We start from the raw sequence: 14,754 nt of genomic DNA on the forward strand, positions 1-14,754 counted from the left end.
TGGGAGAGGGGCACAGGGGCCAGCTCTAACCTGGGACCACAAAGTTCCAGGCACAGGTGGCCCCAGGAGCCAGTGCCTGGCCTGGTCCTAGGAAGCCGCTGGCTCCCCTGCCGTCTCCAGAAGGTGACAGGAGCAAATCCGTCCTCGCCACGCCCTGCACAGGGTGAGGTCTGCAGCTCCCCTGCTCCCCTGCTCCCTGGCTGAGTCCCGGGGGACCCAGTCGGCCTCAGTGGGACCTGGCCCAGCCCAGGCAGCTGCAGGGCTTCTCCTGGTCTGGGCCCTGCACCGGCATCTCCTGTAAAATGCAGGTTCCAGGCTCCACCCCAAACCCAGAGATCTGCAGCGTTCCGAGGCGCTGCCGGTACCGCTGACGCCCTGCGGGTGTGAGAGCCACGCCATCGGTGGGCCTTGGGTGTGATCATGCAAACATCGCTCAGGGGGCCCAGGCAGCCTTGGGTGTGAGCGTTAGGGGGGAAGCTGCGAGCATGTCAGCCAGTCTCCAGGCTCTTTCCCAAAGCCTTGCCCATGGCCCTGGGGCCGCGGCTCGAGAGGGGCCTGATCTTGGGACGGGCATTTTGAGGTCATTTTACAAACAAATGGGAGAGAAGAAACAGTGGGCTTCCCGCCAACCCCTTGAATGCACCATGTTGTTTCTTTGAGACCTGGCTTGTCTCAAGAGGCTGCCCCACTTCCCTCCGGGGGCTGAAGACAAGGCAAACGCAGAGAGCTACGTTCAGTTTCACAGGAAGCAGACACTCTTCGGCCCATACGTCAAGGCCCCCGAGCTCTTGCTGGCCGTCTTTCTTCATGACGAGGACAGTCCCCAGCCACTGTTTCATTTCTTAACCCCAATTCTCAGGACCCAGCCCTGAGCACACGGACTGGCGCTGAGAAGGCAGCCTGTTTTCATACCTGAGCCCACGCACCGTCCGTCTGTCTGCCTGTCTGTCGTGGGGAGTCCTCCAGGAGCGAGGGACACAGATCTGCGTGGCCAGAGCTCAGACCACGAAGTGCAGGTCCCTGGTGGCTCAGGCAGCGGGAGCCTGTCCCGAGAGCGCCCACGGACACAGGTCGGGCCGCCGGCCTTCTCTCCCGTGGGGCCCTTGGCTCCCCCAGAGAAGGGAAGCGAATTCAGGGCCTGACAACCGGCCTCCTCCCACCGAGCCCAGTCCCCGCGGGTCCTTCCTGTCCCTGACCCTCCCCCCTCCGCCGCCCCTTCTACCCCCACTTGTTTCCTATAGCGGCATTTTTAAAAAGGTGTTTTTTAATTTAAAAAAACAACAAAACACAACACCTTCCCACCCACCCACCTGTCCGGGACGAGGCGTAGCCGGACGGTGAGTGGGTTTAATCTTCTACAGCCGCTGAGCTCCCTCAGAAGAGCCGTTCTTCCTCCAAGCGTGACATTTCCTCACCGGACGTCCTTGGACGTCGTGCCTTCGAGGAGAGACAGGGTCTTTGCAGGAGACGAGCTGCTGTCCCCGATGGGATGAGGGACGAGTGCTCACCCTCCCCCGCCCCCCAGCTCTCGTGGCATCACGAGTGTCACGGGACCCGGCCCGCCCTCGCGGAGGAGGCCCCGCAGCCCACATCGCTCTGCTTCAGGCCGGAGCGTCACTTCACTTCCAAGGCCGCGAGCTTTGGGCGGCTCCCTGGCCCCGTGGCTCCGGTGGCCGTGTCCCAGCTGCCAGGCCGGTTTGCTGGTTTCCTCACGAGCTGCTCTCACAGAGGGGACACCCAGCCTGGGGGATGGGGGGGGCCACACCGCGCAGAAGACGGCAGCATGGCCCGGCTCTAGGCACACGCGGTCGCTGGGACACGAGGCGTGAGTTCTGGGGACGTGCGTGGCGTGGATGGCACAAGGGGGGTGTGGCCGCCCCAGGCAGCCCGCCCACCAGGGAGCCCCTGCTCTTCCACACCCTGTCCCTCCCCCAAAGGCTCAGGCCACCAGTTCATCTCCCACCGACCTTCCCGCGTGGGCTGCCGACCCAGACCTCAGCGCGGAGGGGACGCGCCTGGCCAGGGGAACCTCGGCCACGGACGAGCAGGAGTCCCCCGCGGTGAAGCACCGCTGCCCTCTCGGCTGCATGTGCTCTGTCCCCACGAGCTGGCGCCTTCCGAGGGCGCCTCTCCCGCGCTCAGGCCGAGGCAGGGCCTCCTCACCTTCGAGCCCCTGCTGCCCAGAGACAGTGTGAAATGGGTGCGTTTGGAAGTTCGGAAGCTCGGAGCTGTGAGTGGGGAAGGCAGAGAGCTCGCTCCTCCCTGAACCGAGCGGCGGCTTTGGACGGCGGGCCCACGGGACAGACCCTGCTCGGCCGCGTGTCTGGTCTGGTCTGACCTTCGAGGCTTGCGCTGCAGACAGTGGTCAAACCGGAAAAGCTGGCTCTTCCTTGGGCAAAGGCAGTTCCCGAGAAGAATCTAGATGCCTTCCCGGCCATCGATGAGGCCTGTTGTAATAGACCAAACGCAAATGTGCTCCATTTGGAAGGGCTCAGTGGCTGTGGGTGGTGGTAGAATAATAACCCTCGTGGCCAAAGGACCTCCTTTCTTCAGGGACATGTAACGTGGGTGAGTGACAGCGGTTCCCTTTCGGGGGTCGTTCCCTTTCCGGGGTCGTGGCTGGGATGACGGCTGGGCTCTGCCGCGCTGGGTCTGTGTCTGTGGAACACGTCACAGTGCTGCTGTGTCCAGATCAAACCACTGTCGTTTTTTTAAGAGAAATAAAGTCCTTAATGAAAAGAACTGCCTTTCTTTCCTTCTGCGGAGCCAGCCTGTTCCCCGTGCACTGGACAGCCCCTACCCCCGCGAGGCCAGCCCCGCCTTTGAGTGGACCCGCCTGCAAGTGCGTGGTTCGGCCCACCCACAGGCCACCCGGGCCTGCCCACAGGGGCCGTCTCCAGGGGGCAGGGTCTCAGCATCGCCCCGAACCCTGTCCAGGCCGATTGGCTTCTGATCCCAGGCTCAGCAGGTGGCCCGGAAGTGCTCCTGCCGTGGCACCAAGCGGGGCCCGGTGAGAAGGCAGAGGGAGAGAGGCCAGACGGGCGTGACGTGGCGTGTTTTCCGTGGCAGACGCCAGAGCTCGGTGGGCTCTGCAGGGGGGCCGTTCTGCCTGTCAGCCTGTCCTGCGCCGGAGCTGGGTCACCAGCAGGCAGGACCCCGAGGGCCTCGGAACCCAGGCACCAACCCAGGACCTGAGACCCCTAAGCCCCCCCCACCTGCGCGGCTCAGGGGTAGGATGAGCCAGGCCCCGGCTCCGACAGCCCCTTTCTGACTAGAGCCCCGGCGGCCCCGAGCCCTGAGCCTCGGTGCCTGTACGATGGGGACCACCGGCACCGCGGGTGGGAGGCTTCAGGGGACCACGCGTGGCACCCGGCACAGAGGGCGTCCCCGAGGACAGTCACCTGGTTGTCTCTGGACCCATTTGATCCTTGACCTCAGGACGGGGGGGGGGGGGGGGCGGGGGGCCTAGACCCAAGCTCATCTCACCCTCAGCCCAGCCCCAGAGCGCGAGGGATTCCATCAGGCACTCGGTGAGGGGCGCCCTGAGCCGGGGGCCAGGGCTGGAGCCTGTCCCTGCCCGCCTTCCGGCACAGGGCCTGGGGTCCGCTCCCGGCACAGACGCCTCACCCAGAACGTAGGACTCTCAGCAGTTCCCGCCCCTCGCCTCCCGGAGGCAGGTGCCTGTCCTGATTAGAGGAGGGGAATGAGGATTCCTCTTACTGGGAGACTGGGATGGGAGAGAGGAAGAGGGGCTGGTGAGCAAAGGGTTGCAGAGTCCACGGGGCGCAAGAGCGGGGCGTCATGTGGAGTCCCTAACACCACTGCCAGGCTGTCCCTCCAGCGGCGCTGTGGCCGGTCCCCACCCCTCCCCACAGCTCCTACCTGCTGTTTGGAGGCCGAGGGGTTTCCTGATATGAACCTCATTTTCATGTATCGTTTTTAGTATTCTTTTTAAACGTCTGGTCAGTGTAATGTAGGCCAATAGACTATAGGCCCCAGAGCACTGCTGGTGTTCCCTGCCCCGCCTGCCTGCCTCACCCACAGCCCTGCCGACCCATCTTATTTTAAAATGTTATTTATTGATTATTTTTAAAGAGAGAGGAAGGGAGATGGTTTTTTTTTAAATATGTTTTTATTGATCTCAGAAGAAGGGAGAGGGAGAGAGAGAAGGAACATCAATGATGAGAGAATCATTGATTGGCCGCCTCCTGCATGCCCCCTACTGGAGATCGAGCCTGAAACCTGGGAATCGAACCGTTGCTCAACCACTGAGCTGCACTGGCCAGGCTATCACTAATGTTTCTGTGGAGAGCCGCTACAGTGTTTTGGACAGGTTCAAGCCTTGGACCAGTGGTTCTCAACCTTGGCTGCACATTAGAATCACCTGGGAATCTTTTTTAAATCCTGATTTCTGGGCCTCATCCTCTGGAAATTCTGTTTCTTTGTTATGGGGTGGGGCCACCACATTAGTAACAAAGAAATAGAGTTTCCGGAGGATGAGGCCCAGAAATCAGGATTTTAAAAAGATTCCCAGGTGATTCTAATGTGCAGCCAAGGCTGAGAACCACTGCCTTGGACTGAGGAGAAGGCACAGTCCTCTCGTGGCCACGTGCAGGTCCCAGCTGGAGGGCAGGGCCCTCCCAGCACAGTGATAGCCAGCAGCTGTAGCTGTGAGCTTGAACCTATGGTCCGAACACGTGGCCCACGTGCCTGAGTGATGTGGGCTCGATAGAGTTCAGGTGCAGGCAGTGGAGTAGGATCAAAACCCGCGAGAATGTTGTAAACATCTTGGCCACGCCCTTACTGTGCCTCGTGGCATCTGCTATAAAATAAAGATGCGATTATGGGGGGTCATCGCTGTCTCTCAGAAAAGCAGCGTCCCACCGAGACCCGGCTTTCACTCCCTTGTCTGTCTGTCCTAAGCCTTTCAGCCGCCCCCTCTCAGGCTCACCCTTGGCCATGCTGGCGCGGCACATGTTTCTCTCTCTCTCCCTCTCCCGTCTTCTCTGAAATCAATAAAAATACATTTTTTACAAATTAAAAGTAGCGTCACGCACCCTATCATGCTTCCCTGGGCACCAAGCATTCTGCGTGGGTGTCTCCCTTTCAGGCACGAGTGGGATCCCAGGGAAGACTGACACCACGTGCTGAGAAAGAAAAGAGGAAAAAAATCTGTTTCACAAGTTCAACATTTTACAAGTCCTCGTGTTCCCTTGTTTATTTCCCTTTGGGCTTTGCGGGCTGTCAGTAAAGTTTCATTTGAAAACCCCGGCCGGCGTCCCTCAAGCCAAGGGAAACACAGACACGAGAGCGCGCTGCCCACGCTTGGCGCTTGGCCGGAGAGGAGAAAGCGGGCGGCGCGGGGTGCGGTGGGCCGGGAGCCAAGGGAGCGGGGCAGGACCGGGCTCCGCCACCGACTTCCCCAAACCCAGATCTCTTCCTCTGCGAAACCGCTCTCTCCGCAAGTGTTTGCTGAGCCTTCCTGTGGGCCAGGCACTGTCCCTGCCCTGGAGGTACAGGAAGGAACAAGAGCGGCAAAGGTCTGCGCTGTCCTGGGCTCACCTGGCCGAAAGGTGTGGAAGGCACACACATGCACAGTGTGGTCACTGGAGCGGCCAAGGGCGTGTCAGACAGGAAGGCGGGAGAGTGGTTAGTGACTGCGGTGCCTTCAGTGTCCTGGAGTTCAACCCAGTGAAGGGGTGGGTGGGATTGACACAGACAGCAACCTGTTTGGGTGGGAAGGGAGTCAGGCTTCTTTCTCAGAATGTCACGTCACAGATCGGCAACAGAGGCTGCCGGGGGCGGGCGGGACACAGGCTGGCACGGGAGAGGCTTTGTGATGGTGGAACAGTGTGCATCTTGGCTGCCGTGGTGGCTACACAGACGTACACACGTGTAGAAATGGCACCGAACCCAGCCGGCGTGGCTCGGTGGCTGCGCGTCCACCTATGGGCCGGAGGTCACCGTTGGATTCCCGGTCAGGGCACAGGCCTGGGTTTCAGGCTTGGCCCCCAACGTGGGGCCCGCAGGAGGCAGCCGGTCGGTGATTCTCTCTTTTCATTGATGTTTCTCTCCCTTCCTTCTCTGAAATCAATGAAAAAGCATATATTTTTAAAATCACACAAAGCCGCCCACACCCATGGGCCCCGGGTCAGTGTCCGGCTGCGGTGCTGCTCTGCGGTGACGTGAGCTGCAGCCGGGGGTGGGGGGGGGACCTGGGTGAAGGGGCCCCTCTCACTGTCTCTGCCACTTGCTGTGAACCTACAGTTAGGTCAAAATTAAACGTTTTTCTTTAACATGTAAGCAAATCGGAACTGAAGGAAGGAGAGAGGAGAGGCAGGAGGTGGGGGTGGAATTTCGGGTTGAGCTCCCGAGGGCAGGTGGCTGCAGTGAGGCCTGAATGAGCCCCGCGCGGTGAGCTCGCAGCTGGTTCTCCTCTCTTCACTGGGGATGTGGTGTCTGCTCCTTGTCTGTCTGCTCATCGCTGTCTGTCTTTCTGCCCGGCTCTGGCATTCCTGGTCGACAGTCTCAGACCCGCTCCCTCCCGCCCCTTCCCTTCACCCTCCCCTCAGCCCCAGGTTCTCCTGGGACGTCCACTCCCATGTGCCTAAGCCCTCGGGCGTTTGGTTTGAGGCCTCTGAGGCCAGGCCCCGTCAACTGCACCCTGAAGCCACCAGCAGCCCCAGGGGCCTTGACCTCCCCCATGTGGTCTTTTGGCTCCTTTGTTCCCAGCACGTCCCACGTGGAATAACAAAGACCCAGTCGGAACTCTGCCCCCCGCCCCTCCCCCAGCTCTAGCTCCAGGACAGGGCGGGTTTGGACAGCGTGAGGCTCCTGGCAGGTCTGAGGGTAGCTGAGCCACTTCCTGGGTTTTCCCTAAACTCCTCCAGCCAGCGGGCTTGGCATCGGCTGTTTGGCCCGCACCAGGCGGGAATGGCGGGATGTGTGCTGAAATGCCCAGGGGCTGTGCGGATGGCGGTCTGTGTGCCAGGAACACCCCCTGTACCTGCAGGACTAGATTTGGCACCTGGCTGACGCTGGGCCTGGGAGCACAGCGTGGTCCCCAGCAGGACGGGCTGCCCGGGCTTGGCCCCGGCGGCACAGCCGGCTGCAGATTCGGGGGCAGGTGGGGTCACCCCCTCTGCACCGCCCTGTGGATCCGGCGTCCCCTGGCACAGTGGACAGGTGCCCCAGGCGCCTCTCAGCCGCGGCCAAGACCTTCCACGTTCACCCCTTTGCCATTTCCAGTTCCTCAGCTGCCCGGTCCCACTTTAACTGGAAGTAGGTTGGCACGGAGCTCACCAGCGCTCCCGGCCAGTGTCCTCACTGCCTACACTGCTGCCAACGCCCTCTGTATGCCAGTCCCACCGAGGGAACCCAAACCGCACCACAGGGAGCGGGAGAAACAGTAAAAATGAGGCGGATCCGGTGGGTCTTCGCTCCGAGTCCTTGTCGATCCAGAGAGGCCCTTTCGTGGCGCCCGGGATTGGCCTGGACAAGGACCGAGAATCGGGGCTGAGCCACCGGCCCAGCTGCCAGGGCCCCCCCTTTCCCAGGGCCCCCGACTCCCCAGAGACTCCAAATACAACAGAGGGTTTGAGGCTGGAAAGTGTAGTTTGGGGGTTTTGTTCATGTTTTTGTAAACGGTAGACAAGTCCGCCTGCAAGTGGCTGGACGTGCACCTCTGCGACATCCTTTGTGGAAATTCTGAAAAGCTGGAGCAGGAATGACTTTTTTAAAAATAATCTTCTTATTCCTAAAGAAAAATAGATTTAAACTGTATCTCTGTCCTCCTAAATCTGCTTAATAGTTGCTTCTCTCTTCTTTTTCACCCCCATTCTTCACACCCCCACTGCCCAGGTCGGAGTTCACCGTTCGACCATGTTCCCTATCCGTGCGTTGCTCAACAGAGAACGTGTTTCTGAACCTTTATTGTTTTAATCCTCACCCGAGGATATTCTGTCAATTGATTTTTAGAGAGAATGGAAGGGAGGGAGGAAGCAGAGGAACATTGATATGCGAGAGACACATCGACTGGTTACCTCCCGCACGTGCCCGGACAGGGCTGGGGAGCAAACCTGCAACCCCAGGGGAAGATCTCAATAGCATATGCGGCAGCTTTCCAGGTGTGTCCGTTCAGCGCTGTGGTCTCCACTGATCGATTGGCGGCACCAGGGCAGGGGGCCATTATCCAAAGCAGCTGGTCCTGACGGCAGCAGCGACGGGTTTTGTTGCTTCTCGGGGCCTGGAGCTGACATGGAGCTGCGGCCTAGATGTTCATCTCTGGAGGAAAGGCCAGGGGGTCCCGACCTCGTGACCTGCGATATGCCAGGGGAGGAAAAGTCACCTGGGGCCGGATCCGCCCCTACGGCGGATTGTCCATTGCTAGGCACCTGGGCTTCCCACCCGTGACCTTCTGGACCCGGCCCAGTGTCCTTGCTCTGCTCGTGTCTCACTGCCGACAGCTGATGGACGTCACACTCCCTACGAGAGCGCCACCTCTGCCTGGGGCTGTGCAGTGATGCCGGCAAAGCTTAGCCACGGGATCTTAGGGGGCTGAGGGGGGCCGGGGGGCGGGGCGGGGAGAGCCTGGGGCTGAGAGTCTCTGAGTACAAGGAAGTTCCATCAGCTCATGTAACCTGGAGAGGGAACTCTATCCACTCGAGAGGGAGAGGAGGGGCCATTTCAATGGCTGAGGCACTTCCTCACACGTCTCACGCAGGACCAGGCTCCCCGAGTGATGCGAGAGGCACAGGTCTGATGGGCATCCCACGCGGCGAGAACGCCTCGTCGCACGTGGTTCTGGGGTTCAGAGACGCCTATTTGCCACCCAGCCTGGGCCTCCCAAGAGGCCAGCCGCTGGGGAGCGATCACGACCGTGAAAAGAATCGCGGAGCAGCCTCCGGAAGGATGGGATCCAGGAGCTCGCACTCATTTCTCAGAGAGAAGCCTCGAAGCCAGCATCCTGAGCCCACGTCCCAGCGAGCTCAGCACAAAGGGGCTCTCGCCGGGGAGTGAGGGGCCGCGAGCACCATGGATGAGGGAGCAGTTTCCACAGATCCTCCGGGGGCAGCCACTGGGGAGGGGGGAGGGGGGCACGCTGGGCAGGACACCCCACAGAGGCCACCGGTTTCTGCTTCCGGGCATCCGAACGGAAGGAGCGCCAGCCCCTGCCCACTCCGGGCCTGTGTGACACTTGGCAGAGTTGTACAGATGAGTGGCATCTTGGAACCTGTTTCTTACATTAAAAAAAAACACTGTCGTTACCTGGCTCCGCCCCTGAAGACGCTGTGGTTCCCGCAGCCTGGGCTTGAGTGGCATCAGGTTCGGTTGCATCTCAGAATCTCCGATGCCAGGCTGATCGACGCCCCCACTGTCTCCAGATGGGGAGCTGGGTGGACAAGGCTGTCTACAGCGTATTTCATCGCCCCTCTCCCCCTCCCTGCCCCCTCCCTGCCCCCTCCCAGCCCCCTCCCTGCCCCCTCCCAGCCCCCTCAGCTCCTCAGGTCCTTGTTGGGAGGAGGGATCTGCACACCAGACCCTCTGTGCTTCTTCCTCTAAACGCCAAACACCGCAGAACCAGCACCCGCCATGCCCCTAACGTGCCCTGTGAACTGGCTGCAGGTGGAACCCAGACGGCTTCATTTTTCGTGGTGACGCACGCTGCCTCCCCCACCCCGACTGCTTTCAAGAAACACCCTGTTCCTCCTTCCCCACCGCCTCCCAGCACCACATGGAAACAGGCACTTGGGCAGCAGCGCCCTTGCCCGGCCCCTGTAGACGCTGCGGAGAATGAAGCGCCGTCAGCAGTCCCCGCGAGCAGCGGCCACGCGCAGCCACCGCTGTAATTAGCGCGTCCTTCCTTTGTGCGCAGAATAGACACCAGAACGCCACCCCCGCGAGGCTTTGGCACGTGTCCTGCCACTCATTTTCGCAAACAATTCAGTGGGTTTTTAAAAAGTGCCTCCAACAAGCAAAGAAAGGCCCGGAAAAAAAAAAAAACAACAACAACAAAAACCCAGAATGACAATTCAGCCTTCAGTTCTAAAGGTGCTTGAGCCGCTCTGGGGACTGGGGACGGGGAGGCCACACTCGATGACCCTTCAAGCCCAAGTTCAGATGGAGCGAGAGCCTGCTGTCCACGGGGCGGGGCGGGCCGGGGAAACGCAGTCAGGACAAGTAAGCTTAATGCCCCGTGTTCCCTAGGCAGCAGCTGCATATGCTTCTGAGTCTCGCTTTTCCCATCTGCTTAATGGGCGCATTGATAACCTGCATGTTCTCTCTCTCAACTTGTAGTGAGGCTCCAAGGAGATCGGTAGGAAGAGTGAGTGCTTTGCAATCTATAGGATGGGGGTTGTGTTTTAGGGAGAGAGAAAGCGGTCCCAGTTCTAAGGCAAATCAAGGGACTAGAAGTGACGGCGAACCCTTTGAGCTCGGCGTGTCAGCATTTTGAAAAACCCTAACTTAACTCTGGTGCCGTGTCACATATAGAACTTTTTTGATATTTGCGACCATAGTAAAACAAAGACTTATATTTTTGATATTTATTTTACATATTTAAATGCCATTTAACAAAGAAAAATCAACCCAAAAACTGAGTTCGCGTGTCACCTCTGACACACGTGTCACCGGTTCGCCCTCACTGGACGAGCGGCCTCTCTGACCACACACCCTCCCCCACTGAGCATCATCCCCCGACAACAGCGACCCTGACGCAGCCCGGGGGTCCCTAAAGTGACCCTGACACAGCCCAGCACCCCACGGCCCAACCACAGGGGACGGTGCCATCGCAGACACACCGTCCGGTGTGTTCCCTGAAGGAGAGCAAACGCCAGGTTCTGGAACTTAAGATCCTGTTTCCCACCCGCGCCCCTCACGCTGCGGTGGCCCTGCCCCGCCCCCAGCTTCTCTCCCGTCTCCATCTCCCAGGGTCTGTAGCTCAGTGGGACCTTCCTCCCGTGGGGACAGTGGCCCGGCTGGCAGCGATGGGCTTCCCGGGGACGGCTGGTAGCAGGGAAGCTCCCGAGTTAATATTTATGATTCCGTGGAAATGGTTCCGTCTGATGGTGTCCTCGGAGCTCTCCAGGGCCCAGACTTAAGAGCTTGTGCAAATGTTGAAACAATGCCTTTGGGGATTGCTTCTTCTCTCCCAGACCTCCCTTCCAAGCTCACTTCCTGCTTGCTTTCCCTCGGGGTGAAAACGTGAGTCTAGTCTTTCCTGAGAAGCATCTTTCAGAACATAAACCCACAGCCTCTCGAGCTGAAAAAGAGGCTCCCACTCCTCTGCCTCCTGAGACCTGGGGGAAATGGGCTCACTTGGTGTGCAACGGGGAGGAGAGCGTGCAAGACAGCCTCCGTCAGTAGCCCTGGGAACGGCACGCTGTTTAAATCCGCCCCGAGGCTAAGTCATGCCCTGAAGACACATCCTTCATGCCCCGCTCCTCAACCAGCTGTCAGATGCACGTGCCCACCTCCCCCCGCCCCCCAGCACCACTACCCAGGGCTGTCGGCACATGTGCCCTCGGGTGGACTTCTTGAGACAGTGCCCCTTAAAAACTGTACCCCATGCTCTGGGCTGTGCTCTGTGGCTGGACCTGGTGGTGGTCACGTGTGCAAACAAATGTGGGCATTCACGGAGCTGCCCTGTTAATATTTGTGCACTTTACTGAACATTAGTTATACATCCATCAGGTTTTACCCTCCAACCTTCCTCCCCCAATAATAACGCATCGCAGAGAGCTGGGGGGGGGGGGGGGCAGAGAGTGAAATTTTATGCTCTGAGCTTCAGAAATGATAACTACACCTCAGAACAAACTCCGGAGAGAAAAGATGAGGGTTTGGAGATGTCCTTTTAAAACCCAGTGACGGGAAAGGAGCAATGTAAGCTCCCACCCGTTCGGAGCCTTTCCGCCTCTGCGCACAGCCACGGCTCCTGGATCTCCGTGTTGATGTGACTGTGGTGCCAGGCAGTTTACAAAGTCCGGCGGTTCGTTAATCAGCTCCCATCAGAACATTTTCCCAGGCGTTAGAGCCACCAGCAGTCCTTCCGGAAATGAAGGAGCCCGTCTCCCGCTGACGGCGCGAGGGGTTACCGGGGTCCGTGGCCCGCGGAGGCCGGAGGGGGAGCAGGTGGACGGGTCAAGAACCAGTGACAGGAAGGAACCCTCCTGCCAGCCCAGCCTCCCCCGCCCCCGCTGAGCAGCCCTGGGGCCGCGGGGCGCCGGGCGGGCGGGGTGAGAGCGGCTGCCCCCTTCCTGCCCCTCCCAGCGCAGCGCCGCTCACCTGGAGGCCAGGCCATGGCCTTGGGCAGCGGGCACGGACCAGAACATTCCAGGGCTGCCCCCTCCCAGGACCTGATTAGCACAAACACCCTTTTACAACCGGAGCTGGGGAGGGGCACCTCTCTGGGGAGACCTCTGCGGCGGGTGGTGCCCGGGGCCCGGGAGGTTCTCCCGTGGGTGCCTGCAGGGACCTCCCCGCCGCGCGCCCTCCACGGCTCACCAGCGCCCCCGTGAGCCCGAGCCGGGAACTTCAGGAAGGCTGTTGCTCTCGGAGGGGTGGTGTCTGGGGAACCCATCCCTCTCCTTTGCCACGGGAAAGTCACGGAGGAGGCGAGAGGCTCCCGGGGGACATTTCCTGGACTCCCTGCTCCGGAGGTGACAATGGGTTCCCCGCTTTTCCGTGGGCCGAACCCCTTCTTCTCTCAGATGCCTTTCCCTTTAGCTTTGGCCACTTGGCTAGACTAGGAGCCTCGCTTCCGGTTGGCAAGGGAGCCTTCTCCTGGGTGTCCCCCTCACCCCGTCTGCCCTCTGCACATCCTCCAGCTCTGAGCCCCACCCTCTCCTGCTCCCACCTCCCACTCCAATCGTTGGATTGGCATTCAGATCCAGCTCCCTAACCTTGGGGCTCTGCCCTCCGGCATTCAGAGGTCGTGAGATCCAGCGCCCCAGGCAAGGGGTCGGAAATGGGTCGGAATCTGCTAGCCTAGCCTTCTCTGCATCACCTCGGGGAGCCCACACCACCTCCCTGGGTCACTAGTCTGTACTGATCCCCTATGACCAGGCACCGAGCTACGAACACGACATACACGATCTCGTTGAATGTTATTCTGGGATCAATGTTATCCCCATCTGACCGGCAAGGAAACAGGCTTGGAAAGACATGTGCCTCACCCAGGACGACACAGCCAGAAAGTGAGGAGCTGAGCGAGAATGCCAAACTTCACGACTGCTCTTAGCCAACATTCTCGCGGTAACCAATAGTAAGCGAAGAGAATAATAAAGGCAACGGACACAGTACAAGATACAGATGACGTGTTATGGAATTGTACACCTGAAACCAATATAATTTTATAAACCAATGTCACCCCAATAGATTCAATAAAAAGGGAAAAAAGAACTCTAAACAATCCGCATACTCAGTCATTTCAGTTGTAAGAAATAATTTTGAAATGTGTGTGTGGGGGGGGAGAAGGTAACAAAGAAATTCTTTTACTGCTAAGATTCTGGGGAAAGCTGCAAATGAGGAAAAGTGGACCCCCCACACCCTCCTCTGCAGGCTCCAGGACCTGCACCTCCCCCCACCCCCGCTCTTCTTAAAGCGGTGAGAGCGGCGACATGTGGACCCAAAGCCACATCCTTGCAAAGCCAGCCTTCCTCTGGAGACCAAGAAGCAGTAAATTCTTTCCCTGGGAACATCCCCATCAAGCAGACATCTGTTACTCTTAGGCGATCCGTATGCCATAACAGTTTAAAAAACGGAGTTTAAATGCCTAAATAAGAAGAAAACAGTTTGCCCTCGTTGCAAAATAGCATGTAAACTGTGCTGAAATTAGCACAAGGGAAACATTTATCTTCCCGCGATAATCTTGAAACGGGCCGTTTTTGATGGTGTGTAATGATGTTTATTGGCATGAAAGATGGTCGTGATATATTACTAAAGGAGGGCGGGGGGGAATACTGGTTGCGAATAGAAAGCCAGACTTTTTTAAAGGAATATTTGACTCCAGCTCCTTGGCCGGGGTGAGGCCCCTTCTGCGTGTCTTGCAGAAGAAAAGGCGGCATGGGTGAAGACTGGCTGGCGGGAAGGGGGGGGGAGTATTGGGGGGGGGGGGTAGTCCCTTCTCCCTGAGAGGATAGAGAACGAAGCCCATGTTTTAGCTGGAAAGGCCAAAGATTTGCCTGAGCAGAAACCTGGCCCAGCCTGGTAGAGTAAAAGATGGTGGGGTGTGGGGTCTAAAAGACTGTGGGCTGGCCCTAGCCAGTGTTGCTCAGTGGATAGAGTATTGGCAGGATCCCGGGTTCAATTCCGGCCAAGGGCGTATGCCTGAATTGCAGCCTCGATCCCCAGTAGGGGGCGTGCAGGAGGCAGCTGATCAATGATTCTCTCTCATCATTGATGTTTCTATCTCTCTCTCCCTCTCCCTTCCTCTCTGAAATCAACAAATATATATATTTTAAAATAAACAAATAAAAGATGGGCCTGGATGAAGATGGGGAGGGGTGTGGGGTGAGGAGGACTGACCAGCGAGGGGGCTGTCACGCCACCCGGGGAAGAGATGAAGGAGGCAGCGGTCAGGGCCCAGGGCCGTGGAAACGGGGAAGCAGGATGCATTCGAGCTGGATTTGGGAGAAGAAACTAGAGGACTTACTCGTGGGTCAGACTCAGAGTGCAGGAAAGGAGAGACTCATGGGCCACCTCCAGACGCCCCGCCCCGCGGCTTTGTGGGAAATGGGAGAAGAATCCTTCCCAGGT

The sequence above is a fragment of the Myotis nattereri genome, assembly GCF_964212035.1.
Source record: "Myotis nattereri genome assembly, chromosome: 13".
NCBI classification, from domain to species: domain Eukaryota; kingdom Metazoa; phylum Chordata; class Mammalia; order Chiroptera; family Vespertilionidae; genus Myotis; species Myotis nattereri.